The sequence below is a fragment of the Brienomyrus brachyistius genome, chromosome 17 (assembly GCF_023856365.1).
Source record: "Brienomyrus brachyistius isolate T26 chromosome 17, BBRACH_0.4, whole genome shotgun sequence".
Lineage (NCBI taxonomy): Eukaryota > Metazoa > Chordata > Actinopteri > Osteoglossiformes > Mormyridae > Brienomyrus > Brienomyrus brachyistius.
The window spans coordinates 20,156,913-20,162,018 of NC_064549.1; positions in this window are offsets into that span (position 1 = coordinate 20,156,913).

The following is a 5,106-nucleotide window of genomic DNA, read 5'->3' on the forward strand; positions in this document are numbered from 1 at the left end:
ACAATATACTTACTACATCTGTTTGTTTATATTCATATTGTTCCATGAAGTTTGATCACTTCCCGATTATAGTCTGTGGTGGTAGCATGTTGACTGACTGATTTTAGAATTGACTGCAGTCTTCTTTGTGTCCACTATGTGGCAGCAGTATAAAGGAAATATCTTATTCTGTCACAGCTGCTGGTGTGTGTAAAAATTCACATACTCTGATAACAAGTAATTCTGCCTCCAACTGTTTGTCAGGGATCTGGGCAGGAATGAATTACATGCCGACTGTACATACAACAGAGATAGGCTCCTGGGAGAACTTTGCCAGAAGTTGAAACACGACTTTAAGAATGACACTGATACAGAGTACTCAGCTGTTTGGTTGAAACTAAATCTTGGTCTGGATTTTTACATTCTGGACCTGAACTACCCACTGCTGCACTGACCCCCACCTTCTTCTTTTTTTTCCCTTTGTCCTGTCCGGCAGCTTTAGCAGAATCATGGTCTGAATGCACTGCTGTGACAAACATGTTTGCTTTACCATGAGGGGTTCTATAAACTCTGTATAGGCCTCTCATGTTGATCGATTTCATTTTTTAAATTTAAAAAATTTATTTATTTCATTTTTAGGCGGCATGGTGATGCAGTGGGTGAGCTGGCCGAAGAGGATGGACAGATTAGGAGGGAAAAAAAGAAGGAAAAAGAAGAAAAGAGCAAGTGAGATGAAATGAAAGTTTTTAGCGGGTGTCTCTAACTTTGCTCTGCCATTGCATGCACACCACTTCCAGGGCCAGCCTTGCTCTCACGCTGATATACTGTCAGATTATGCACATCTTATATGTTGTTTTAACCCTTAGCGTATTAGTAAAGGCTGTTTTGTACTTACTTGATGTGATGGTCCACTTTACTGTGGCCTTGAGCCACATTAGAAATTTATTTCTGATATATTTAACTTAATCCTCATTTTTCTTTTGCCCATGAGCACGAAACAGCTAAATAATTAGCATGATGCAGAAGTTATTCTCAGACAGGCACTTAATCTAAAAAGCAGAAATGTCATCATACACGATGTGAGGGTGAGACTGCAGACACACCGTGTGCTGCATACAGAGGGTCTGACCTCAGGCCTTTGTGTCAGTTGTTATTATGTTTGATTTGTGATTCTCACCTGGAGGCCCATCAGCGGATGAAGAGGAGCATCAGAGGAGCCTTATGTGTGTCTCACTGACCTCAGATCTGCGCAGACTGGCACTTACTTCCTGATTCTCCATAACTTTGCTGTTTCTCTGTCTTTATCTGTTACTCAGGAGTCCTGAAGTCCAATGAAAAATCCGCTTTCTCCTGTCTATTTGGCTGATACAAGTTCTGCTCACTTCTGCTTGGGTTGCATGGATCACCAGCCACTTGTCACCAACTAACAGACCACAGCCTACCTGACCAATGTCATAACTGGTGCACCTAGGTATAAAATTTAGTCTCACTGTCTCCAAAAAAGGTCACTGTCTGGAACCCCATGGAACCACATTATTGATTCCTTAGGCAATTTTTACACTATGTGACAAACAAAAACAACACACAAGTTTGTCTCAACACAGGCTCCATAGTCAAGAAAGCACAGCAGCACCTCTACTTTCAGCGGAAGCTGAGAAAAGTCCATCTCCCATCCTCACAACATTTTACTGGGGAACTACTGAGAGCATCCTGAGCAGCTGCATCACGGTCTGATTTGGGAACTGCCTTGCCTCAGATCATAAGACCAGCGGATAGTGAGGATAGCTGAGAAGATTATTAGAGTCTCTCTCCCCTCCATCATGGACATTCACATCACACGCTCCATCCGCAAAGCCACCAACATTGTGGATGACCGCACCCACCCCTCACATAATCTTTTCACTCTGGCATCTGGAAAAGCATTCAGGCCTCCACAACCAGACTCAGAAACATGGCGCCTGACTACTGAACTCTCAGGGACTGATCTGATACCACACACAACACACACACACATACAGCTGTGTAATCATATCTTCGTGGGGACTCTCCATTCATTTCTATGGGGAAAACTGTAATCCCAACATGACAACTTTAACCCCTACCAACCCCTAACCTTAACCATATGTAACCAAACCAAATACAAGACTTTTGGCATTTTTAGTTTTTTGACTGTATTTACAGATCTTTGTGAGTACCTGAAAATGCCCCCCAAAACATCAAAATAACGGGGTTTTTGTCACATTGTGGGGGACATTTGGTCCCCACAATGTAATATACACCTACTCCACACACACACACACACACACACACACACACACACACACAGATTAGGTATTTGAATCTTTGTGGAGATTCTCCATTCATTTGTATGGGCGTAACCCCAATCCTAACTTTGGCAACCTTAAACATTGCAGTAGTTACCAAGCAGTAACAGTAAGCAACCAAATAAAATGCAAGACTTTTTGAATTATTCCTTTGGCTGCATTCAAAGAATTTAATAAAATTCAGTATCTTCTTACTTTCGGGACCGAAAACATGTCCCCACAAAGTCAAAATAACATGTTTTTATAGCACTATGTACATAACCACCCACCCAAACAATCGCACACACACACAGAAACAGGCCTACCTACAGTATACCCTCCATAGATTCCTGAATGAAATATCTGTAAAGCAGTTATTATGGCATGGCGTTTGGTTTGAACATGCAGTTTTTAAGAATATTGCGCTAATTCTAAACGAAAGACTGCACTAATTCTAAAATGGCTATATAAGAACTTTATTTACCATTAAATAAATTATAAATCAAACCAAAATTTAGTCTCTCAAAAAACTTGTATATGACATATCATTGTTCACATTATGAGAAATTAAAAACACCAGGACACAGAATGTGAATAACAAGAACTATAGTGTTCTTTCTCAAAAGCGTACCTACCAACGTGGCTAAAATGCTAATTGCGTTCGTCAGCTATGGAAAAAAAACAGCGGGGCACCCCAAACATCGCGGTATTACGCATTACCGTAATACTGCATAGCAAAGACATAATGTCATAAAAAATTACAATCAGTATTTATAGACAGAACTGCGTGGTTTCCCATTGACAAGTAGATACATGGTTTACGGGCTTGAAGGCGGTTAGATCAACAAATCCAATCACGCTCAGCCAAAACAAGCACGAGCTAAACATACTACTATTGATTGGTTCACCTTCAAATTCGTCCCGCCCTGACAATTAATTCTCGTTTTCATTCGTTGAAAATGGCGTCAGTACACATCTTCATCCTTTCGACCAATGAAAAATTTCGCTGGTTTCCATAGAAACAAAATCAGTGCAGTTTGAACATAAACTTTCTGACAGAGCGATGGCGCAGCGGTGAGAAGCATCTCTTCCTATGTTTCTTGCTATTTCTTCAGATTATGTTTTGTTAGCATAGTTAATTATATATTTCATTGTATGTCGTGATATAGTTCATGCAAATATTGCCGCAAAATATAATTGAAATATATTTAAAATTAGTAGCTTAAACTGTAGATGCTGTGGCCATTTTTCGTAATGTGATTGTTTATATTTAAATTGTAAGAGAAAATAATTGTGTTAAACTTAAAAACAACAAGCCTTATGGTTGATATGATTGGTTTTACTCATCCGGTCTGTCGTAATGCGTTTCATCTGAAGATGTTATTCTGAAAAGAGCCCCTATACGTTTACTTTTTAAATGTCCCATGTTGTTGAAGTAAGATTAACCGTTTGCTGGGTTCATTACCATTGCGATGTTATAACGTACCGAAGCAGCGTCCTGATTTCGCCAGCGTTACTGTATAGGTTGTGAAACAGTTTTAGCAATTTGGCCGCTTCTATCGGAGTAGCCTCGATGCCACGAGCAGCTAATGAAGGCTCCATCCCTTTCCATAGGCATTCTTGGTGAATAGCATTTAGCAAATGTCTGGAGTACGTTGAAAATACACAGTGTCTAGTTTGGCTTTGAGAGTATCACAGACGGCTAGTTAATTATGTTAACCAGAATGAAAATTCCGAAAGCTGTTTCCTGGACCAACGACCAGCACTGGGGAGCCTGGGACCTGTGGGACGAGGTGATCGACTGGGGAGAGAGGAAAGGTTTGGAGGAGTGCTCACCAGCGACACCCCCCACTGTCCAGGCTGGGGAGGTTATGGGGGGACTGGGAGGTGTGACGGACTGGTGTAAGGGAGGGGAGGGTGTGAGAGTGATAGGCAATGCTGGCATTGTTTCTGAGACTCTTCAGAGAGGAAACTGGCGGTGTAGAGATAGATGTGGGTCTGGTATAGATAGAAGATGTAGAAGTGGTGGAAAATTAATATTAAAGTTGAGCTTGTAGAGCTCTTGACACAGAGAAGAGCCAAAATACAAGGAAGATGAAGCTGTTGTTCTTCTGCTGCTGTTTGGGGAACATTAAATGTTTGAAACAGTATCAAAGATAATGAATTAAGTGTGATAAATTTTGAGATGTATAGTGGAATGTTTATTAATAATTGTTAATGTGGCGCCCCTGAACCCCCTCGGTTGGCCGCCCCTGCCGGTTGTGTGGGGTCGGGGATGAGGACTAATCGGGGCCAGTCGGGGATCTGGCCCCGGTGCCGGGGGGGCCCACTCCTGCACGCCCTTATTGCTCTCCTGGGCCGGACACCACATTTCATACAACACTAGAGCTTTGAGGGGCAGTGGGGAGGTTTTACTTGCACATTAGACAGCACATGACACTAGGGCTGAGGAGGTGGGTATAGGCAGGTGGGGTTCTGCCGTCTGCCAGCGGTGGGGTGCCCGTGCCTCGACTGTTCACCTGCTTTTTGCACTTTAGTTATATACACAGTCCATGCTACATTAGGGCCTTGGGGTGCAGGGAGGGGGATGGGGGACTCTGCCATCTGCCAGTGGTGGGGCCCTCATACTCGAACTGCACCCACTAATTTTAATGTATTGTAGACATAAACACACAAGTCTCTCACACATGTACATGCACACTTCACATTAACATGGGACGGGGAATCAGTGGGGGCTGAGAGGTCCCCCCTAACTCTCTGTCTCTGGCCCTGCGCGTGTGGGGTGGCCCGGCAGGTAGAAGACGGCCCTGGCCGGTGTGGGCCG